Source organism: Haematobia irritans, chromosome 2 (assembly GCF_050003625.1).
Source record: "Haematobia irritans isolate KBUSLIRL chromosome 2, ASM5000362v1, whole genome shotgun sequence".
Classification (NCBI taxonomy): domain Eukaryota; kingdom Metazoa; phylum Arthropoda; class Insecta; order Diptera; family Muscidae; genus Haematobia; species Haematobia irritans.
Genome location: NC_134398.1, coordinates 10,723,581 through 10,749,805, shown reverse-complemented (window position 1 = coordinate 10,749,805; position 26,225 = coordinate 10,723,581). Strand labels below are relative to the sequence as shown.

The following is a 26,225-nucleotide window of genomic DNA, read 5'->3' as shown; positions in this document are numbered from 1 at the left end:
CAAGGCACAATGTTGATCACTATGATAACGGTTTACCAGAGAAAAAACTAACAACAATGGAGCCTACTAAGATGGGAGCCACCGTGGTGCAATGGTTAGCATGCCCGCCTTGCATACACAAGGTCGTGGGTTCGATTCCTGCTACGACCGAACACCAAATAATTTTTCAGCGGTGGACTATCCCACCTCAGTAATGCTGGTGACATTTCTGAGGGTTTCAAAGCTTCTCTAAGTGGTTTCACTGGAATGTGGAACGCCGTTCGGACTCGGCTATAAAAAGGAGGTCCCTTGTCATTGAGCTTAACATGGAATCGGGCAGCACTCAGTGATAAGAGAGAAGTTCACCACTGTGGTATCACAATGGACTGAATAGTCTAAGTGAGCTTGATACATCGGGCTGCCACATAACCTAACCTAAGATGCTAGAACTTAATATTAAGGCAAAATCGCTAATATCTGAGAAATATATAGGAACATGGCAATGCGGATAAATTAAAAATTTAATATTTTATAGATTTGTTTAAATTATTTAATGTTATATATTTTTAGTTTGATTTTATTTAATTTAATTTAATTCTAGGTTTAATTTTTAATTATAATACAAATTTAAAAAAATATATATATTTTTATATCTTGCACTAATTCATTTATTTTTTGATTTACTTATATTAAATTTTAATTATATATATATATATATATATATATATATATATATATATATATATATATATATATATATATATATATATATATATATATATATATATATATATATATATATATATATATATATATATATATATATATATATATATACATATATATATGTATATATAAAAAGGTCACAATTTTTTTTTGTATATATTGTGAGCGAATACGAGGGTTTTGTAGGAGAAATTTGATATCAAACAAAAGAAATTTTTCAGAGATATGGCGAATCATAAAGTGATTGAGTTTCAAGAAGAAAATTGCATTTGTTTCTAACATTAACGTTGTGGTCGTCATTGTTATAGTTTGAATAGCAGTTGTTTGTGTGTGTTTGGCTTTTGTTATACTGGCAAAGAGAAAACATGAGTGAATCACAGAGAGGGCATTTACACGGAGGAGAGCATAAGCTAAAGCAATAAGCATACTAGAATTGTATTTTGCATGGGGAATGTGGTGAGATTTTGGATATTTTGCATGTTAAAATGATCATTTAGTCGTTTTTCGTTTTAAGTCATTAATAACAGAATTTTTGCAAAGTTAAGCCTATTAAGAGAAATAATTTATTCTATATTAGATGCTATTAAAATAGACTTGTTACATAAGTATACATGAGAGCTGTTACTTTTAAACGACAAAATAATTTCAAGTCTTTGTAAACTTCTGACATGGAGAAACCAGTTTAAGAGTCACGGACAGCTATAAAAGCAAGAGAGTGAACTAAAGCAATGGGAATAATGGATACAGGGCTGTCAAAAAATTTTGAAAAACAAAAATCATCAATTTTTTCCGAAGAAATTGGCACAATCGTCACTTTCATTTTAAAAATCATCAAAAAATGTGCAATGTAAATATTATTAATACCAAATTAATGTAAATATTATTAATACCAAAAGTATTTATTTCATATATAGAACAGAAAAATAACATACATAACTTTGCATTTCAACAACAAAAGGTTAATGAATACAGTTTTGTATAAAATTAACATGAAAAACATTTTTATGCAATGCTATGCCATGACATTCAAAATAATAAAAATAAAAATTAATTTTTTTAAAATATATAGTTACTAATTCAGTAATATTTTTATTTAAACATAAAAATAAATATCTTTAATATATGCGTATGTGTTGCCCGTTTTTCCAAAATTTGACCTTAAACTCTTATTGATTGACTCTCCAATTAAGAGGTAAAATTATCTATAAAAATAAAACTTTAACCAAATCTTCTATAGAAAAAAATCGACGAAATTTTCTTTTGCAAAAAATTTCTATAGAAATAAAGTTTTCAAGAATTTACTATAGAAAAAAATTACCAAAATTATTCTATAGAAATAAATTTTTGCAAGAATGTTGCATAGAATTCAAAATGTGCAAACATGTTTTACATATATAAAGTTTTGGGAAAATTTTCTATAAAGATAAATTTTTGACAAAATGTTCTATAAAAAAAATTGACAAAATTTTCTATAGAAATAAAATTTTGACAAAATTTTCTATATAGAAATAAAATTTTGACAACATTTTCTATATTGAAATAAAATTTTTAAAATTTTCTATAAAGAAATAAAATTTTGAGAAAATTGTCGATAGAAATAAAATATTGACACAATTTTCTATAGAAATAAAATTTTGAGAAAATTTTCTATAGAAATAAACTTTTGAGGAAATTTTTTATAGAAATAAATTTTGACAAAAAAATTCTACATAGAAAAAGAATTTCGACAAAATTTTCTATAGAAATAAAATTTTCAGAAATTTTTTTAAAAAATTTAATTTTTGTCAAAATTTTATTTCCATAGAAAAGTTTGGGAAAGTTTTCTATAAAGATAAATTTTTGACCAGTTTTTCTATAAAAATAAATTTTTGACAAAATTTTCTATAGAAATAAAATTTTGACAACATTTTCTATATTGAAATAAAATTTTGATAAAATTTTCTATAGAAATAAAATATTGACGCAATTTTCTATAGAAATAAAATTTTGACAACATTTTCTATAGAAATAAAATTTTGACAAAATTCTCTATAGATATAACATTTTGAGAAAATTTTCTATAGAAATAAACTTTTGAGAAAATTATCTATAAAGAAAAATTTTGACAAAATTAAAATAAAATAATGACAAAATTTTCTATAAAAATAAAATTTTGACAACATTTTCTATAGAAATAAAATTTTGCCAAAACTTTCTATAGAAATAAAATTTTGAGAAAATTATCTATAAAGAAAAATTTTGACAAAATTTTCTATAGAAATAAAATTTTTAGAAAATTTTCTATAGAAATAACATTTTTAGAAAATTTTCTATAGAAATAAAATTTTTAGAAAATTTTCCATAGAAAAAAATTTTTGACAAAATTTTCTATAGAAATAAAATTTTGACACAATTTTCTATAGAAATAAAATTTAGAGAAAATTATCTATAAAGAAAAATTTTGACAAAATTAAAATAAAATTATGACAAAATTTTCTATAAAAATAAAATTTTGACATTTTCTATAGAAATAAAATTTTGACAAAATTTTCTATAGAAATAAAATTTTGAGAAAATTATCTATAAAGAAAAATTTTGACAAAATTTTCTATAGAAATAAAATTTTTAGAAAATTTTCCATAGAAAAAAATGTTTGACAAAATTTTCTATAGAAAAAAATTTTTGAGAAAATTTGCTATAGAAATAAAATGTTGACAAAATTTTCTATATAGAAATAAAACTTTTAAAATTTTCTATAAAGAGATACAATTTTGAGAAAATTATCTATAGAAATAAAATTTTGACAAAATTTTCTATAGAAAAAAAATTTGAAAAGGTTTACTATAAAAAAATTTTTGACAAAATTTTCTATACAAAAAAATTAGAAAATTTTCTGTAGAAATAAAAATTCTACATAGAAATAACATTTTGACCACAATTCCTATAGAAGTAAAATTTTGAGAAAAAAATAAATTTTTGACAAAATTTTCTATAGAAATTTTTAAACTTTTCTATAAAGAAATACAATTTTGAGAAAATTATCTATAGAAATAAAATTTTGACAAAATTTTCTATAACAAAATTTTGTTAAAATTTTCTATAGAAATAAAATTTTAACAAAATTTTCTATAGAAATAAAATTTTGACAAAATTTTCTCTAGAAATAAAATAATGACAAAATTATCTATAAAATTAAAATTTTGACAAAATTTTCTATAGAAATAACATTTTGCAAAATTTTCTATATAAATAAAATTTTGACAAAATTTTCAAAGAAATAAAATTTTGGCAAATTTTTCTATAGAAATAAAATTATGACAAAATTTTCTATAAAAATAAAATTTTGGCAATTTTTTTATAGAAATAAAATTTTGTTAAAGATTTCTCGAAAAAATCCCCCAAAATTCCTAAATATGTGGTCTTTTTTTTGTCTAAGAAGAGTTTTAAGATACCTTGTCATCGGTCATAATTCGTTTGTAGATGAGTGGAGGTTTCTACACAATCCATGGTGGAAGGCACATAAAATTCGGCCTGGCCGAACTTACGGCCATATATACTTGTTTTATTTTTTAATCAGTATTTTGAAATATTTCAATAAAATATTATTACTACGTTCCATATATGGATAATAACGTATTTGTAAAATTTTTACAAAACCATGGATGGATATTTGTCCTCTATCATTTTATATTTTCCCCATACCATTTATCTACTTTCCTATATTTTATGACTTTATCGGTTATCTAAATTTTAATGTCCACACTTTTGAACATTTTTCTTTTATGTCTCAAAGGTACTACTGGACTGATGATTTCACCTGTGTTCCAGAAACTTGTCAATGTTACGAGAAAACAAGGCACGTCCTTATCAAATTTCAATTCCCTTAGGTGTCACCATTTATTATTGTCAATGTTTCTTGATTTTGTTTTCACTCTACCTCGTCATATTTCTTAGTTACAATTCAATACTTTTACAAGAGATGTGATTTGCTGTTTTTTGATTTCTATCAAAAATAAAAAAAAAAAATCCAAAAATAAAATGATTGTCCTTTTGATATGTTTTCTTTTTATACCTTTTACTCCATTCCCCACTCCCTTACCCTCTTATGAGTGATTGTACCAAATAAAAGACAATATGTCCTTTGACTTTAGTCAAACTCTTCCCGTTAGCAATTTTTGTCATTTCGGTTTGTTGAAAGCTTTTGGTCTTTTGCTACAATTTTTCTCCTTATCACCAAAACGTGCTGGTATTTCTGATGTTTCCTTAGGGACATTAAAAATATGTTTTTTGTTTTGGTAAATATCTCTGGAGTCATGTTAGAGTATTTGGTTTGCCCCAAAAAAAAAAACAACATACAACACGAAAATATATGTATATGTACATATTCCTCTTATGCGAAATGTTAATGGCAGACCAACAACAATATAGAGTGAGAGCAATACACTCATAAAATATATATAACTATTGCTCAGTAACATTACTCACAAGTATCTATGTATATGTCGACTTGCCCTTGCTAAAGGAAAACATATGGCGATTGTTATCAAAAGAGTCATGGAGGTGAGGTGAGAAAATGGGATACAATTAGAGAGAGAGAGAGATAGGGAGAAAGGTAATTCAATTGAAATTGATTCAGTTGAAAATAATTAAAATAAATTATGATAAATGACATAGTAATCATATTAAATATATTAAATTACCATAAAATATATTTGATTAAGTTAAATTTAAATTACCTGCAATAAATACTGTTCATCTATAGCAGTATAGCAAAATAATGGGTAATTATTTTTCTCCCCATGGAAATGCTTTCCTAATGACTCTCAAACTGTTTCATTATTGCAGCGTATCAAGAGCCAAGCAGAAACCCCCATACAAACAACAGTTAGTCAAATTAGGAAAGAAAATGCACCAAAGTCAATATTTACAAAATTATCAAAAATTTTAAAAATAAAAAAATTTAAAAATATGAATTTAATCAAATTGAAAACATATTGTGGTATCTACCGGAAATTTATGGTGTTTTCTTTTCTGAAAAAAGTGCTTTGCCGTCATTTTGTCTGTACAGAATGCGCATTTTTAAAATGTTACCAGCAACCTAAAAAAATGCTATTATTTCAGCGGGCAGAAAAGAATTCAAAGAAGGAAACAGGGCAATCGCAGCACTCTCGTTTGTTGGCAGTGCTGAAAATGCCCGTAATTTGCCTCTATGCGTGGCACTATTTTCACAAAAGAATTCGAAGCCTTTTCGCACTTTTGCCTGTTTTTTTAGAAAAGAACCTAAAAAGTACATTTTCCGGCCAAAATGCAAAAAAAGTGCGCATTTTTCATAAGAAAAGAAAACGCCATTAGTTTGATATCAAATTTACTCCAAAAGAAAACCAAGCAGAGAAAAACTAAAAAATACACATACCGTTAACCACGTTGGTGACGATATGTAAACGGGGTGGGAAACCTCAGTTTTCTTGAAGGAAATATATGCAAAATAGTCAACTTTAACTTTCTGAAGAATAATTTGGCCGAATCTGCCCAAAAATGGAAAATATCGATTTTGTAAAAGCCAGAAGCAAAATTACGATTTTATAGAATTTCAAGAATGTTTTAGTCGGAAAAGGCATGTGATTCTATATTACGCTTCCACACGAACACATCCCAGTTAAGAAGTTATCGATCGCGTACTAAAATAATGCGAACCATTACAGTCACGGTTGAAACTTGAGAAAAAATCTACCAACATTTGGAGAAACTGTTACCAAAAAATATTTTTTGCAAAAATTTGTTTCTTCTGAAAATTTTGTCAAAATTTTATTTCTTAGAAAATTTTGTGAAAATCTTATTTCTATAGAAATTTTGTCAAAATTTTATTTCTATAGAAAATTTTGTCAAAATGTTATTGCTATAGAAAATTTTGTCAAAATTTTATTTCTACAGAAAATTTTGTCAAAATTTTATTTCTACAGAAAATTTTGTCAACATTTTATTTCTACAGAAAATTTTGTCAAAATTTTATTTGTTGTTGTTTTTTATTTCAGCTTAAAACTATACCACTGACTAAACTACAAGTGTAGCTTAACCAACAAAGGAAAATAATGTTTGTCAAATTTATTTGGGCAAAGCCCTATAGACTGCAAGATGGTTGGATGGACGCACGTTTCGAAATTACCACATTCCTCATCAGCTTCCTCTACTTGCAGCAGAACTATCAACCAATTATCAGAATAAATTCAGGCAGTTCATTAAACCCAACAATGAACCATACTTGAACCTTCCGCAAAAATGTTTTGTATGATAGCCGGCTTATGCCGAAATAAATTCGAAACAAACATATCTCTTTTCTTTCTAAAGAAAATTCTATTTCTATAGAAAATTTTCTCAAAATTTAATTTTTAAAGAAAATTTTTATTTTTTTAGAAAATTTTGTCAAAATTTTATTTCTATAGAAAATTTTGTCAAAATTTTATTTCTATAAAAAATTTCGTCAACTTTTTATTTTTTTAGAAAATTTTTTTCTATAGAAAATGTTATCAACATTGTATTTCTATAGAAAATTTTATCAAATTTTTTTCTATAGAAAACTTTATCAACATATTTTGTTTCTTTAAAAAATTTTGTCAAAATTTTATTTCTATAAGAAATTTTGTCAAAATTTTATTTCTATAGAAAATTTTGCCAAAATTTTATTTCTATAGAAAATTTTGTCTAAATTTTATTTCTATTAAAATTTTTGTCAAAATTTTATTTCTATAGAAAATTTTGTAAAAATTTTATTTCTACAGAAAATTTTGTCAAAATTTTATTTCTACAGAAAATTTTGTCAAAATTTTATTTCTACAGAAAATTTTGTCAAAATTTTATTTCTACAGAAAATTTTGTCAACATTTTATTTCTATAAAAAGTTTTGCCAACTTTTTATTTTTTAGAAAATTTTTTTCGTTAGAAAATTTTATCAAAATTTTATTTCTATATAAAATTTTATCAAACTTTTTTTCTATAGGAAATTTTATCAACATTTTTTTTCTATAGAAAATTTTATCAATTTTTTTTCTGTAGAAAATTTTATCAAAATTTTATTTGTATACAAAATTTTGTAAAAATTTGTTTTTTATAGAAAACTTTGTCAAATTGTTATTTCTATAGAAATTTTTTTCAAAATTTATTTCTATAGAAAATTTGGTCAAAATTATATTTTTTCTTAAAGTTTTATCACAATTGTTTTATATAAAATTTTGTTAAAATTTTATTTCTATACAAAATTTTGTCAATTTTATCAATTTTTTTGGTTTTTACAAAATTTTATCAAAAATTTTATTTCTATAGAAAATGTGGCCAAATTTTATTTCCTCTGAAAATTTTGTCTAAATTTTATTTCTATAGAAAATTTTGTCAAAAGTCATTTCTATAGAAAATTTTGTCAAAATTTTATTTCTTCTTAAAGTTTTGTCACAATTTTATTTCTATAGAAAATTTTGTCAAAATTTTATTTCTATAGAAATTTTTTTCAAAATCGTGTTTCCATAGAAGATTTTGTCAAAATTTTATTTCAATAGAAAATTTTGTCAAAATTTTATTTCTTAGAAAATTTTGTCAAAATCATATTTCTATAATATAGAACATTCTGTCAAAATTTTATTTCTTCTGAAAATTTTGTCAATATTTTATTTCTATAGAAAATTTTGTCAAAAATTTATTCCTATGGAAAATTTTGTCGCAATTTTATTTCTATATAAAATTGTGTCCAATTTTTTTGTTTATCTATAGAAAATTTATGAATATTTTATTCCTATGGAAAATTTTTTCAAAATTTTATTTCTATAGACAATTTTTCAAAACTTTATTTCTATAGAACATTTTGTGAAAATTTTATTTCTAGAGAAAATTTTTTCAAAATTTTATTTCTATAGTGTAGGTATTGGAATTAAATATTTTTTTGTTTTATTTTATTTGTGTTTTAAATGAATATTACGTTAGTTTATATGTTTTCCTTTTATTACTGTATTGAATTTTTTCATTTCTTATTTTCTTTTCTACAACAATGTGATCTTAAATATTTAGAACTCTTGATTAGTTCGTTTTTATAACTCATTCAAAAAAAATCAATAACATTTTATCCGTCTAACCAAATCAAGTCACAAATTGAATCTTTAAACACCATTCAATAGAGTTACTGTAGTTGACGGATTTCCAATGGACCCATGACAGGATACCATGTCATTTACATATTGCCAACAAAAGTTTTCGATTTGTTATTATTTTCCTATCGCAAAAGAAAATAAATATGATAAAAGAAATACGAAAAATATTTTTTCAGGTTTTAGTTTTTTACATCAGTTTGGTAACTTTATTTTGGACTCATTTTTCTTATGTGTGGAATAATTTAATAACGGTTGCACACAATGCTACAGATGGGGTCATATAAATATAATAAAAAGTTTTCCTGAAATTTTGGACGATTTCTGTTTCGAAATCCAAAGGAAAGTTATTCTAATAATCAAAGATTTTTTTCTGATAATTAAAATTTCTGGTATATTAAATCAAAAATGAAGTGAAGATAACACTCGAATGGCTAGATACTGATCATCCGATTACTACTTAACCATAGGATAGACCACCGCTTAGTAAAATTGTTGTATGTGTTCAACAGTTTTATCGACATTGAGAAACCCGGGCCTAAGTAAAATCTTTTGTAGCTTTAATTTTTGTCGGATTTTGTTATAGCATACTTTTAGGCAAAATATATGTAAACATCATGTAAAGTAAACTCAAACAAATTTGATGTACAAATTACATCAATATAAAAAAGTTAAGGTGTATGTATGTGTGAATATACCTTTTTATATACTCTCTTATACAACCTCACATGAGATTGGGAAACTGTGGATATTGTGTATGCGGTGGTATATTCTTGTTGATATTAGTTCTTTTCATTCTCCCACTCCCTCTCGCTCTCAGTTTGAATTGATATGTGGTCACACACAATAGTGTGTGAGGTTGTGTGATTGTTGTGGGAGCTCTAGTTTGCAAACCATTGGGGGTATGCTAAGGTGTAGATGGGTATAGATGAGAAAGACTTTCTTCTGTGTGCTCAAAGCTACGTTTTTTGTTCTGCAGACATTTTTACACGTAAATACATGCACACATCTATCCTAAATTCATTTATTTTCATTCATTTACATCACAAGAAATATCAAAATATATTCATGCTATCTATCTGTCTGGAAAATGTATGGATGTAAGAAATATTGAATTCTCTCAAATGTAATTTGAGTTAGTAATTAAGATTTGTGGCTTTATTGAATATGACATTAATCGCTTTCTGATTCGGTTTGCAGTTCGTTGAATGCTTTAAACTAATGATGGACAGAGAGAATTTTTTTTGTGAGTCCATTTTATGTCTTACTTTATAAACTTGAATTTAAAATAAGTGTATTTTAAGATTAGGCTTTGTGGTTTTCTAACTCATTATCTAATTTAAGGTTTCTTAAATTTTTTATTAAAATATTCTTTTTTGACAAATAATGTTTTCGCACTCCCTATGAATTTCGATAAATATCTCTTCAAATCATGAGAATCATGGAAGAGATAATGCTTGTTTTGGCATATCAAACATGGATTTTGTGCTCTTACTTAGCGAGATAATATTTTAGGAGTGGGAAACGTGATCTCTTTACCTATCTCTGTTTTAGACTAAAGATACAGACGCTCTTCAATCTATTTACACATGTATGTAGCAGGGATAAAAAATACAAGTTTTAAGAAAGTACAAAAAAGGTATTTTTTGAGCAAAAAAGTACTTTTCTTTAAATTTCAACAAAAATTTCATTTGAAGATTATTGTGAAGAGCTACTTTCAGCTGAATTTTTAGAAAATGAAATTTTGTTTGTCAATTCCTCAATTTTAAATATTTTCGTTCGTCAGATTTATATCCGCTTACAAAGAATTGGCAGAAATTCTTCCACAAATGGTAGTTCTTTTTATTGTTTGGTAGATTGGTAGAATTCATGGTACTTCATAAATTTTCTATATAAAAATTAAAATACATTTTTGACAACATTTTCTATAGAAATAAAATTTTGACAAATTTTTCTATAGAAACAAATTTGGACAAAATTTTCTATGGAGATATAATTTTGACAAAATTTCCTATCGAAATAAAATTTTGAAAAGATTTTCTATAGAAACAACAATTTTGACAAAATTTTCTATAGAAACAAAAATTTTTACAAAATTTTCTATAGAAACAAAAATTTTGACAAAATTTTCTATAGAAACAAAAATTTTAACAAAATTTTCTATAGAAACAAAAATGTTGACAAAATTTTCCAAAGAAATAAAAATTTAACAAAATTTTCTGTAGAAATAAAATTTTGATCAAATTTTCAATTTACCATATTTTTGTTTAATATGATATAATTACGTTTTTTGTTTGTATAAACATCTACAGAAATTTATTATTATTTAAAAAATTTAAACATTGGTATTGCATTTCGGTTTAAAATTGACTTTTTTTGTTGCGATTATAAAACCATTTACATTAATTTCCAAACTCATTAGCAAAATTTACATAACAAAAACATCATAAATGTTGTGGTTTCTGCAACAGCTTAAAATGAAAATATATAAGGGTTGGGTCAAAATAGTTTTCGTTTGGAAAATTTGACAGTTTATTTTTGGAAAAATTTGTCAAAATTTTATTTCTATCGAAAATTTGTCAAAATTTTATTTCTATCGAAAATTTGTCAAAATTTTATTTCTATAGAAAATTTCGTCAAAAATGTATTCCTATAGAAAATTTTGTTAAAATTTTATGTCTATAAAAAAAATTTTCAAAATTTTATTTCTATAGAAAATTTAGTCAACATTGTATTTCTATAGAAAATTTTGCAAAATTTTATTTCTATGGAGAATTTTGTCAAAATTTTATTTTTATAGAAAGTTTTGTCAAAATTTTATTTATATAGAAAATTTTGTCAAAATTTTATTTTTATAGAAAGTTTTGTTAAAATTTCATTTCTATAGAAAATTTTGTCAAAATTTTATTTCTATAGAAAATTTTGTCAAGATTTTATTTCTATAGAAAATTTTGTCAAAATTTTATTTCTATGGAGAATTTTGTCAAAATTTTATTTCTATAGAAAATTTTGTCAAAATTTTATGTCTATAGAAAATTTTGTCAAAATTTTATTTCTATAGAAAATTTTGTCAAAATTTTATTTCTATCGAAAATTTGTCAAAATTTTATTTCTATCGAAAATTTGTCAAAATTTTATTTCTATCGAAAATTTGTCAAAATTTTATTTCTATAGAAAATTTAGTCAAAATTGTATTTCTATAAAAAATTTTGCAAAATTTTATTTCTATGGAGAATTTTGTCAAAATTTTATTTTTAAAGAAAGTTTTGTCAAAATTTTATTTATATAGAAAATTTTGTCAAAATTTTATTTTTATAGAAAGTTTTGTCAAAATTTTATTTCTATAGAAAATTTTGTCAAGATTTTATTTCTATAGAAAATTTTGTCAAAATTTTATTTCTATGGAGAATTTTGTCAAAATTTTATTTTTATAGAAAGTTTTGTCAAAATTTTATTTATATAGAAAATTTTGTCAAAATGTTATTTTTATAGAAAGTTTTGTCAAAATTTTATTTCTATAGAAAATTTTGTCAAAATTTTATTTCTATAGAAAATTTTGTCAAAATATCATTTCTATAGAAGATTTTGTCAAAATCTTATTTTTATAGAAAGTTTTGTCAAAATTTTATTTATATAGAAAATATTGTTTATTTAGCCAAACGATTATTTTAGAAATCAAAAGTACAATGAAAATGTGTAAAAATCTATTTGACAACATAAATTGTTTTTCATCAGTTTCATAGCCTACTAAGATTAAGTTAGAAAAAATTTCTTAAAGTATATTTTATGCAAAGTACTTCGAATATTTCAACACCTCCCCTCGAAGTACGCCGTTTATAAATATTTCAGAAAACTCCTAATTCTCGAATATGTTGTTGATGTTTGATAAAGCTTAACCCTTTTGTGAGTACGTCCGCAGCCATTTCTTCTGTTCTTCTATATTCCAACTTGATATCTTCACTTTGTTGTTTTTGTTGTATGAATTGATATCGTACATCAATATGTTTAGTTCTGGAATGGTGGCCGATACTTTGAATTAATTTTTGTGCGCTTTGACTGTCATTGAAAATTGTTAGCTGTGATTTTGCATATCCAATTTCTTCGGTTATACGTTTTAGATAAGTAGCTTCCTTAACGGCATCAGTAATAGCAAGAAGTTCTGCCTCTGTACTCGATAGAGCTACGGTCTTTTGTTTACGGGCTTCCCATGATATTGCTCCAGAAGACATTATGAATGCAGATCCTGAAAATGATCGTCTATCACATAAGTTTGAACCCCAATCGGCATCCACAACTCCATATAATGGTATTTCATTTTTTCTGTATAGAAGTCCTTTATCAATTGTTCCCTTTAAATAGCGTAAGATTCGCTTAGCGGCTTGCCAATGTTCCATAGTATAGTTTGAATTAAACTGGCTCAAAAAATTTACAGAGTACGCAATATCTGGTCTCGTGTTTACGGCTAAATACATAAGAGCGCCAATTAAATTTTGAAATGGATATTTTTCCATTGTCTCAATATCTGGCTGTGAAGGTTTTGTTAATTTGCATTGTTGTTCTATTGGTGTTTTTACAGGTTTACAATTTTGCATACCAAATTTTTCAAGGATTGATTCTATATATTCTTTCTGATTTAACGCTATTTCACCTCGAGTTAAATCTTGATTGAATTCAATACCAACATATTTTCTAACGTTACCAAGGTCTTTCATTTCAAATGACTCAGCCAAAAAATTTTTGATCTTACTCAATAAAAATTTGTCATTCGTTGCAATTAGCAGATCGTCAACATAAACTGTCACCAAAGTAAGTTTGTCTTCTTTTTTACATATGAATAGGCATGGGTCAACTTTTGATTAAAATAGTCCAATTTGTTCCAATTTAATTTTAAGTTTTTGATACCACTTCAATCCGGACTGTCGCAGACCATACAGCGCTTTTGAAAGTTTACATACGGGATCTTGGCAGTTTTTAATTTTATTCATCCATTTTTTCGCAATAGCTTTTGCTCGATTACTTTTCTGTGTACAAGTTCCAACTGTTTCACCTTTTGCAAATTTTTTGAGAATTTCATCCAAATATTCTGGAATTTCCATAAATACATGCTTTTCTAGATCACCATTCAAATAAGCAGTTACAAAATCTAGTTGGTGTATTTCAAGATCATTTTCGAGAGCTACAGCCGATAATAGGCGAATGGTTGAAGCTCTTACCACTGGCGAATATGTATCGGAAAAATCCTCCCCTGGACGTTGGGAGCAGCCCTTTGCTACTAGACGTGCTTTCTTTTTGTTATCCAATTTAGTTCTAAGAATAAGTCTATTTCCAATTATTTTCCGATCTTTTGCCCGTTCTGTTATTTCCCAAGTTCCATTCAATATTTGAGCTATAAATTCGTCTTCAATCGCTAATCGCCATTTTTCACCCTCAGCTGAATTTATAGCTTCTTCATAACTAGATGGATCGTCTGTAAAAACCGCATTGAGAAATTCGCAGTCTTCAAATAACTCAGCATCCTCATGTTCGTCTGTGGTATCGTTTTCTCTGCTAACCGTATTTACGTCCATTATTTGATTAGTATTAGCTGGCACTTTTCTTGGTCGACCTCTCTTACCAGTACGTATAATACGTCGTCTGCCTCTACTACCTTGAACTTGAGCCTGTTGTACTTCAACTTCCTCTTCTGATGAATCCATTTCTATATCTTCTGATTCGGCGTTATTATCATCAATGGCATTCTCATAATTAATGTGAGATGACAAATCGACATCAATCAGGTTTTCATCTTTATTGAATTTATTAGTAAATTGTACGTCACGACTAATCACAATATGACGTTTGTTAGGTGACCATAAACGATAAGCCTTGGCCTCTTCAGAGTATCCAACTAAAATACATTCTTCAGATCGTGAATCGAACTTACCGTTTGATTTATCTTTGATCAAAACATATGCTTTCAGTCCAAACGGCCTCAAGTGTTTGATTGAAGGGATCTTCCCTGTCCATAACTTTATTGGTAATTCTCCATTAAGAGAACTTGTTGGGCATCTATTCCTGACGTAATTTGCCGCATTTATAGCTTCAGCCCAAAATGTTTGCGAAACTCCTGCTTGTTTCATCATACACCTTGCCATTTCTTGAAGAGTTCTATTTTGCCTCTCCGAAACCCCGTTCTGTTGTGGTGTGTATGGAGCTGACAATCTTCTTTTTATACCAAATTTTTCCAAGTAGTCATTAAATTCTTTGTTAAGGTATTCGGTACCATTATCTGATTGCAAAAACTTGATTTTCTTTCCTGTGAATAGTTCAGCCGAATTTTTGTATTTCTTGAAGGCGTTCAATACCTCAGATTTGCTTTTCAAGAAAAAAAACCTCGCAATACCTTGAGTAGTCGTCGATAAAAGTGACAAAGTATTTGTAATTTGAATGGGAGCTGACTCGCATTGGTCCACATACATCAGAGTGAACTATTTCTAATAATTCATTTGTACGATTTTCACTGCCTTTCCCGAAACGATTTCGTGTCTGCTTTTCAGCCATACATACCTTACAATCAGATAAACGGTGACCAGATTTGATTTTTATTTCGTGTGCCTTTTTACCTTCAGCAAGGATTTTTATATCCCGCTCATTTAAGTGGCCTAAACGCTGATGCCATATGTCCATGTCATTGTAATTTTCCGTTGCTATATTTGAAACATCTTGATTTTGTTGTAAAAAATACAAGTTACCTTTACGCACTGCTTTACATAAAACATCATTTCCCTTCATGATGTGGGCTTCATTTTTATTAAAATTGACTTTGTATCCTTTATCAGTTAGCTTGGATATGGACAATAAATTTGTTTTCAAGTCTTTGACATACATAGCATCTCTCACCACAAAGCTTTGCTCTTGCCCATTTTCAATCACTTTAATTCTCACGTCACCCATAACTGTAATTTTGCTCAAATCTCCATTTGCAAGACATAAATTTTTATCTATAGCCCTCATTTGCAGAAATCCTTCTTTATTAGCTGTCATGTGGGAAGTACACCCGCTATCAAGGCACCAATCGTTGGATGCGTCCAAACAACTTAAAGATACGTCCGTGGTATTAAACAACGAATTTTCAAATCGCTTTTCCTCTTCATCAGCCAAATTAGCATTTTGTTTTGATCGACAGTTTCTCGCAAAATGTCCAAATTTACCACATTTAAAGCATCCCTGCTTCTTCTTGCTAGAGTCTACATTTTGTCTTCCTCTTCTTTCAGTGAATTGTTTGGAATTTGCTTCGTTTTTCCTATGCTTTGTGTACAAGGCATTTTGATCATTTCGCTCTGATTTTGCTCTACGGGACTGGTCTTCTTCCAAAATTTTGACTCTCAATACGTCTGGAGTCGGCAATTCATCCCTTGTTTCGAGAGCACATCGAAATGTCTCAAAAGAATCAGGCAAGCTGTATAACAGCAAAATTGCAAGCAGGTCGTCCCCAATAGTCACATTTATTTCCTTCAGTTTACTCACTGCGTCAAAGAAATCATTGATGTGGTCACGAGCACTTTCATTCTCTTTCATTCGAGCCAACGCAACTCTTTTCAACAACGTTGCTTTTCTTGCAGGACCCTTAGATTGAAATGTTGCTTCCAACTTTAACCAGATTTCTCGCGATGTCGAGCATTCGGAAATTAAGCCCAATTCTGAGGGTGCAATTGATAGCAATAAATCTGCACAAGCCTTCTGGTCCGTCGTTTTCCATTTCGCTGCGGCATCACCATTTGGACATATTATTGTGCCATCCACATATGACCATAAGTCGTTTTTAATCAATATAGCCCTCATTTGAAGTTTCCAAGTATCATAATTTCCGGCATTTAACGGCTCTATGCGAACAATATTTCCAGACATGACTATTTTTTTTCCTTTGTGTACAGCTCGCGGTTTCACTATTTTATCTTTATTCATGCACAATTTGCCCAACACTTTTATTCTGGGCCCATAACCTATTGTTTATTTAGCCAAACGTTTATTTTAGAAATCAAAAGTACAATGAAAATGTGTAAAAATCTATTTGACAACATAAATTGTTTTTCATCAGTTTCATAGCCTACTAAGATTAAGTTAGAAAAAATTTCTTAAAGTATATTTTATGCAAAGTACTTCGAATATTTCAACAGAAAATTTTGTCAAAATTTTATTTATATAGAAAATTTTGTCAAAATTGTATTTTAATAGAAAATTATGTCAATATTTCATGCTTATAAAAATTTTGTCAAAATTTTATTTCCATAGAAAATTTTGCCAAAATTTTATTTCTATAGAAAATTTTTTCAAGATTTTATTTCTATAGAAAATTTTGTCAAAATTTTATTTTTATGGAGAATTTTGTCAAAATTTTATTTTTATAGAAAGTTTTGTCAAAATTTTATTTCTATAGAAAATTTTGTCAAAATTGTATTTATATAGAAAATTTTGTCAAAATTTTATTTTTATAGAAAGTTTTGTCAAAATTTTATTTCTGTAGAAAATTTTGTCAAAATTTTATTTCTATAGAATATTTTGTCAAAATTTCATTTCTATAGAAGATTTTGTCAAAATTTTATTTCTATGGAGAATTTTGTCAAAATCTTATTTTTATAGAAAGTTTTGTCAAAACTTTATGTCTATAGAAATTTTTGCCAAAATTTTATTTCTAAGGAAAATTTTGTCAAAATTATATTTCTATAGAAAATTTGGAAAAAAATTTTGACAAAATTTTATTTTTATAGAAAAGTTTCCAATAATTTATTTTTATAGAAAATTTTGTCAAAATTTTATTTCTACAGAAAATTTTGTTAAAATTTTATTTCTATAGAAAATTTTACCAACATTTTATTTTTTTAGAAAATGTTACCAACATTTTATTGTTATAGAAAATTTTGTCTAAATGTTATGTCTATTGAAATGTTTGCCAAAATTGTATTTTTAAAAAAATTTTGCCAAAATTTTATTTCTATAGAAAATTTTAGCAAAATTTTATTTCTATAGAAAAATTTGGCAAAATTTTATTTCTTTAGAAAATTTTGTCAAAATTATATTTCCATAGATTATTTTACCAAAACTTTATTTCTATAGAAAATTTTACCAAAATTTTATTTCTATTGAAAATTTTGCCAAAATGTTATTTCTACAAAAAATTTTGTTAAAATTTTATTTCTATAGAAAATTTTACCAACATTTTATTTTTATAGAAAATTTTACCAACATTTTATTTTTATAGAAAATTTTGTCAAAATTTTATGTCTATTGAAATTTTTCCAAAATTTTATTTCTATAGAAATTTTGCCAAAATTGTATTTTTGTAGAAAATTTTGTCAAAATTTTATTTGTATAGAAAATTTTGTCTAAATTTTATTTCTACAGAAAATTTTACCATAATTTTATTTCTACAGAAAATTTTACCAAAATTTTATTTCTATAAAATATTTTGTCAACATTTTATTTAACATTACCCTAATATATTCAAGTGTAACCACAAGTTTATACTATAGTGTTATGTATATAAACGTTAATTATGTCATATTGTAGACATAATTAAATATTGCATAGATTTCCCTTTTATTGTTGCAAATTAAGCAGATATTTATGTTGATTGTTTTTTTTTAGCGAATTCTGTAATTGTTATATATTGAAATGGATATAGAATATGAAATAAAACCCATTACATGTTGAACACAAATTAAATGAAATACGGCTTAAAATAGCATTATACATAAATTAGTATATTTAAATTATATAATATTTACTAATTTTTATTTACTTTACTTTGATATAGAATCAATTTTTTTTGTCATCAGATAAGTTCAAATTGAGTGAGAGATATATCATATACAGAAGCGATATATGAAAGACTTATACAAAAATCAGAGGGATTTGATCTAGAAACCTTCATTGGTCAAATTCTAATTTAATTCGTAAAATATGGAAAACTAAAAGTAGACCGAATCCGCCTTTTCAATACATTCCATGCAAAAATCTTTTTTTATATTCCATATCCCTATAATAGGATACTGGAGCGTATGATTAAGATTATTTCTATGACCAATGGTGCGTATAATTGATATAGGAAAAAATCAACTATTGCTTACAAATAGGTAAACACAGTATTTAATTGGGCTAATGTCACCATATTGGAACGCTTTTGTCCCCAAAAATCCCCAATATAAATTAAAATTCCTCACAAAAATCCTCAATACATTTTTAATAAGTTTTTATGAATATAATAAAGATAAACAAGAGATCTATAGAAAACAGTAATAATTGAAAAATTGAAAAGTGTAACATTTTGGTCGCACCAGTTTACGGGATCCAATAAGATCAAGATTTCAAAACATAAAACCAGGAGAATAATGGTAGTCTTCCGAAAGCTCGAGAAATGAAAATTGGAGTTCGATCGCCATGTATTTATGAACGAAAATTTACTTCTGAATACTCAAGTAATAAAATTGGTTGGTAGTTCAATGTGAAGGTGAACAATCTTCCTCATTCAATACTTATGGGATATATTGTCCAAATCAGGGACGAAAAATGCAGTAATATAGTACTTTTTTCAATACTTTTTTCCAAATTTTATTTCTATAGAAAATTTTTTCAAAATATTATTTCTATAGAAAATTTAGTCAACATTTCATTTCTTTAGAAAATTTTGTCAAAATTTTATTTCTAAGGAAAATTTTTCAAAATTTTATTTCTATAGCAAATTTTGTCAAAATTTTATTTCTATAGAAAATTTTGTCAAAATTTTATTTCTATAGAAAATTTTGTCAAAATTTTATTTCCATAGAAAATTTTGTCATAATTTTATTTCAAAAGAAAATTTTGTCAAAATTCTATTTCTATAGATTTTTTTTCAATATTTTATTTCTTTAGAAAATTTTTGTCAAAATTTTATTTCTAAAGAAAATTTAGTCTAAATTTTATTTCTATAGAAAATTTTATCAAAATTTTATTTCTATAAAAAATTATGTCAAAATTTTATTTCTAAAGAAAATTGTGTTAAAATTTTATTTCTGTAGAATGTTTTTTTTTTAATATTTTGTTTCTTTAGAAAATTTTGCCAAAATTTCATTTCTGTAGAAAATTTTGTCAAAATTTTATTTCAAAAGAAAATTGTGTCAAAATTTTATTTCAAAAGAAAATTGTGTCAAAATTTTATTTCTACAGAAAATGTTGTCATAATTTTATTTCTATAGAAAATTATGTCAAAATTTTATTTCTAATGAAAATTTTGTCAAAATTTTATTTCTAAAGAAAATTTTGTAAAAATTTTATTTTTTAAGAAAATTTAGTCAAAATTTTATTTTTAAAGAAAATTAATTAAGAATCTTATTTATATAGAAAATTTTGTCAAAATTTTATTTTAATAGAAAATTTTGTCATAATTTTATTTCTATAGAAAATTATGTCAAAATTTTATTTCCAAAGAAAATTGTGTCAAAATTTTATTTCAAAAGAAAATTTTGTCAAAATTTTACTTCTATAGAAAATTTTGTCAAAATTTTATTTCTATAGAAAATGTTGTCAAAATTTTATGTGTATAAAAAATTTTGCCAAAACTTTTTTTGTATAGAAAGTTTTGTCAAAATTTTATTTCTATACAAAATTGTGCAAAAATTTTATTTCTTAAGAAAATTTAGTCAAAATTTTATTTTTAAAGAAAATTTAGTCAAAATTTTATTTCTATAGAAAATTATGTCAATATTTTATTTCTAAAGAAAATTTTGTCAAAATTTTATTTTTTAAGAAAATTTAGTCAAAATTTTATTTTTAAAGAAAATTAATTCAGAATCTTATTTCTATAGAAAATTTTGTCAAAATTTTATTTCTATAGAAAATTTTGTCATAATTTTATTTCTATAGAAAATTTTGTCAACATATTATTTTTGTAGAAACTTTTGTCAAAATTTTACTTCTATAGAAAATTTTGTCAAAATTTTATTTCTATAGAAAATTTTATTTCTATAGAAAATTTTGTCAAAATTTTAATTCCGAAACGTGCGTCCATCCAACCATCTTGCAGTCTATAGGGCTTTGCCCAAATAAATTTGACAAACATTCTTTTCCTCTGTTGGTTAAGCTACTCTTGTAGTTTAGTCAATGTATGGTTTTAAGCTGAAATAAAAAAACAACAACAATGCTTAAAGAACAAAACCAACAATAACAAAACAAAACAAATGGAAAAAGAAGAGGAGGCACGCTCAAAATAAACCCAGCCATGTGAATTCAAATCGATGATTTGATAGTGGCATAGGAAAAGAGATATGTTTGTTTCGAGTTTATTTCGGCATAAGCCGGCTATCAATGTAAAACCTTTTTTCGGAGGGCTCAAGTGTGGTTTTTGTTGGGTTTAATAAACTGCCTGAATTTATTCTGATAATTGGTTGATAGTTTTGCTGCAAGTAGAGGATGCTGATGAGGAATGTGGTAATTCCGAAACGTGCGTCCATCCAACCATCTTGCAGTCTATAGGGCTTTGCCCAAATAAATTTGACAAACATTCTTTTCCTCTGTTGGTTAAGCTACTCTTGTAGTTTAGTCAATGTATGGTTTTAAGCTGAAATAAAAAAACAACAAAATTTTATTTCTATAGAAAATGCTGTCAAAATTTTATTTCTATTGAAAATTTTGTCAAAATTTTATTTGTATAGAAAATGCTGTCAAAATTTTATTTCTATAGAAAATGTTGTCATAATTTTTTTTCTATAGAATTTTGGTTTTCAATATTTTATTTCTGTAGAAAATGTCATAATTTTATTTCTAAATAAAATTTTGCCAAAATTTTATTTCTATACAAAATTTTGTCATAATTTTATTTCTATAGAAAATTATGGCAAAGTTTTATTTCTATAGAAAATTTCTAAAAAAAAATTTCAACATTTTATTTCTAAAGAAAATTTAGTCAAAATTTTATTTTTAAAGAAAATTTAGTCAAAATTTCATTTTTATAGAAATTTTGTCATAATTATATTTCTATAGAAAATTATGTCATCCTTTTTTTCTAAAGAAAATTTTGTCAAGATTTTATTTCTATAGAAAATTTTGTCAAAATTTTATTTCTATAGAAAATTTTATAAAAATTTTATTTCTATAGAAAATTTTGTCAACATTTTATTTCTAAAAAAAATGTTGTCAAATTTTTTTTTCTAAAAAAAATGTTGTCAAAATTTTATTTTTAAAGACAATTTTGTTAAAATTTTAATTCTAAAGAAAATTTTGTCAAGGTTTTATTTCTATAGAACATTTTGTGAAATTTTTTTTCTATAGAAAATTTTATCAAAAGTTTATTTCCATAGAAAATATTGTCAAAATTTTATATCTATAGAAAATTATGTCAACATTTTATTTCTAAAGAAAATTGTGTCAAAATTTTATTTCTAAAGAAAATTTTGTCAGAATTTTATTTCTATAGAAAATTTTGTCAAAAGTTAATTTCTATTTTGTAATATTTTTATTTATATAGAAAATTTTGCATAATTTTATTTCTATAGAAAATTATGTCGAAATTTTATTTCTAAAGAAAATTTTGGCAAAATTTTATTTGTAAAGACAATTTTGTCAAAATTTTATTTGTAAAGAAAATTTTGTCAACTTTTTATTTGTAATGAAAATTTTGTCAAAATTGTATTTGTAAAGAAAAGTTTGTCAAAATTTTATTTCTAAGAAACTTTATTCAAACTTTTATCTCTATGGAAATAAAACTTTGACAAATTTTTCTATAGAAATAAAATTTTGACATAATTTTATTTCTATAAAAAAATATGTCAAAATTTTATTTCTATAGAAAATTTTGTCAAAATTTTATTTCTATAGAATGCTTGTTTTTTAATTTTTTATTTCTGTAGAAAATTTTGTCATTATTTTATTTCTATAGAAAATTATGTGATAATTTTATTTCTAAAGAAAATTTTGTCAAAATTTTATTTTTAAAAAAATTTAGTCAAAATTTTATTTTTACAGAAAATTTAGTCAAAATTTTAGTTCTATAGAAAATTTTGTCATAATTTTATTTCTATAGAAAATTATCTCAAAATTTTATTTCTAAAGAAAATTTTGTCAAACTTTATTTTTAAAGAACATTTAATCAAAATTTTATTTCTATAGAAAATTTTGTCATAATTTTATTTCTATAGAAGATTTTGTCATAATTTTATTGCTATAGAAAATTGTGTCAAAATTTTATTTCAAAAGAAAATTTTGTCATAATTTTATTTCTAAAAAAAATTTTGTCAAAATTTTATTTCTATAGAAAATTTTGTCAAAATTTTATTTCTATAGAAAATTTTGTCATAATTTTATTTCTAAAAAAAGTTGTCAATATTTTATTTCTAAAGAAAAATTTTTTATTTCTAAATTAAATTTTTAAAGAAAATTTTGTCAAAATTTTATGTCTAAAGAAAATTTTGTCAAAATTTTATTTCTATAGATTTTTTTTCAATATTTTATTTCTATAGAAAATTTTGTCAAAATTTTATTTCTATAGAAAATTTTGTCATAATTTTATTTCTAAAGAAAATTTTGTGAAAATTTTATTGCTATAGAAAATTTTGTCATAATTTAATTTCTAAAGAAAATTTTGTGAAAATTTTATTTTTATAGAAAATTTTGTCAAAATTTTATTTCTATAGAAAATTTTATCAAAATTTTATTTCTATAGAAAATTTTGTCAAAATTTTATTTCTATAGAAAATTTTGTCATAATTTTATTTCTAAAAAAAAGTTTTCAACATTTTATTTCTAATGAAAATTTTGTCAAAATTTTATTTCTAAAGAAAATTTTGTCAAAATTTTATGTCTAAAGAAAATTTTGTCAAAATTTTATTTCTAAAGAAAATTTTGTCAGAATTTTATTTCTATAGAAAATTTTGTCAAAAGTTAATTTCTATTTTGTAATATTTTTATTTATATAGAAAATTTTGCATAATTTTATTTCTATAGAAAATTATGTCGAAATTTTATTTCTAAAGAAAATTTTGGCAAAATTTTATTTGTAAAGACAATTTTGTCAAAATTTTATTTGTAAAGAAAATTTTGTCAACTTTTTATTTGTAATGAAAATTTTGTCAAAATTGTATTTGTAAAGAAAAGTTTGTCAAAATTTTATTTCTAAGAAACTTTATTCAAACTTTTATCTCTATGGAAATAAAACTTTGACAAATTTTTCTATAGAAATAAAATTTTGACATAATTTTATTTCTATAAAAAAATATGTCAAAATTTTATTTCTATAGAAAATTTTGTCAAAATTTTATTTCTATAGAATGCTTGTTTTTTAATTTTTTATTTCTGTAGAAAATTTTGTCATTATTTTATTTCTATAGAAAATTATGTGATAATTTTATTTCTAAAGAAAATTTTGTCAAAATTTTATTTTTAAAAAAATTTAGTCAAAATTTTATTTTTACAGAAAATTTAGTCAAAATTTTAGTTCTATAGAAAATTTTGTCATAATTTTATTTCTATAGAAAATTATCTCAAAATTTTATTTCTAAAGAAAATTTTGTCAAACTTTATTTTTAAAGAACATTTAATCAAAATTTTATTTCTATAGAAAATTTTGTCATAATTTTATTTCTATAGAAGATTTTGTCATAATTTTATTGCTATAGAAAATTGTGTCAAAATTTTATTTCAAAAGAAAATTTTGTCATAATTTTATTTCTAAAAAAAATTTTGTCAAAATTTTATTTCTATAGAAAATTTTGTCAAAATTTTATTTCTATAGAAAATTTTGTCATAATTTTATTTCTAAAAAAAGTTGTCAATATTTTATTTCTAAAGAAAAATTTTTTATTTCTAAATTAAATTTTTAAAGAAAATTTTGTCAAAATTTTATGTCTAAAGAAAATTTTGTCAAAATTTTATTTCTATAGATTTTTTTTCAATATTTTATTTCTATAGAAAATTTTGTCAAAATTTTATTTCTATAGAAAATTTTGTCATAATTTTATTTCTAAAGAAAATTTTGTGAAAATTTTATTGCTATAGAAAATTTTGTCATAATTTAATTTCTAAAGAAAATTTTGTGAAAATTTTATTTTTATAGAAAATTTTGTCAAAATTTTATTTCTATAGAAAATTTTATCAAAATTTTATTTCTATAGAAAATTTTGTCAAAATTTTATTTCTATAGAAAATTTTGTCATAATTTTATTTCTAAAAAAAAGTTTTCATCATTTTATTTCTAATGAAAATTTTGTCAAAATTTTATTTCTAAAGAAAATTTTGTCAAAATTTTATGTCTAAAGAAAATTTTGTCAAAATTTTATTTCTATAGATTTTTTTTTTCAATATTTTATTTTATTTCTATAGAAAATTTTGTCATAATTTTATTTCTTTAGAAAATTATGTCAGATTTTTTTTTCCAAAGAAAATTGTGTCAAAATTTTATTTCTAAAGAAAATTTTGTCAGCATTTTATTTTTGTAGAAATTTTTGTCAAAATTTTACTTCTATAGAAAATTTTGTCAAAATTTTATTTCTAAAGTAAATTTTGTCAAGATCTTATTTCTATAGAAAATTATGTCAACATTTTATTTCTAAAGAAAATTTAGTCAAAATTTTATTTTTAAAGAAAATTTAGTCAAAATTTTTTTTCTATAGAAAATTTTGTCATAATTTTATTTCTATAGAAAATTATGTCATACTTTTATTTCTAAAGAAAGTTTTGTCAAAATTTTATTTCTATAGAAAATTTTATAAAAATTTTATTTCTATAGAAAATGTGGTCAAAAATTTATTTTTAAAGAAAATTTTGTTAAAATTGTATTTCTAAAGAATATTTTTTCATAATTTTATTTCTATAAAAAATTTTGTCAAAAAACAAATGATTACGGTTACTTTGATTGCTGCAAATTATCCAGAACAAATGTTTAAAAATAATCAATAAAAAGCACTGGAGGTATCCTACTTCGTTGCTTCACAATGAAACTGGCTACGAAGAAATTGGAGAGTTCATAAAAAGGCTCAACGCAGGTTATTTATGTAAAATGGAAACTTCCCCCTACGACCTAATAAGGTCCTGTGTGGAACGAACAAACTAACTTACCTCTAGTATATATCACAATCATCAAATAGAAAATCTATGTATGTGTTAGGTTATTTAGCTAAATAATCTTCTGCATTCATATAACTTTTCAACAATATTTGAAATTTTGCTTTTCTTAAATTCATATGAAGGTTTTTACCTATTTTTGCCTTCAAATCTTGTATATATGTTTATAACTAATATAATGTATATGTCCAATAAGAGTATTATTTGTTGTAATATCTGCTGTGATAAAATCTCATTAAAGAATTGTAATTAATAAATAAAATAAATAAAGAGGAATATGAAAAAACTGAAACTGAAAAACTGATTGCTATTATATTCAATACCCTTGCTAACAGTAAAATCGTA

At 23.9% G+C, this 26,225-nt stretch overlaps 1 protein-coding gene across 1 annotated transcript in view; it reads right to left on the bottom strand.

Moving 5' to 3' along the window:
• GABA-B-R1 (gamma-aminobutyric acid type B receptor subunit 1) overlaps positions 1-26,225 on the bottom strand; it is a 543,509-nt gene that overhangs the window by 116,973 nt on the left and 400,311 nt on the right. The gene's annotated exons all lie outside the window — the stretch shown is intronic.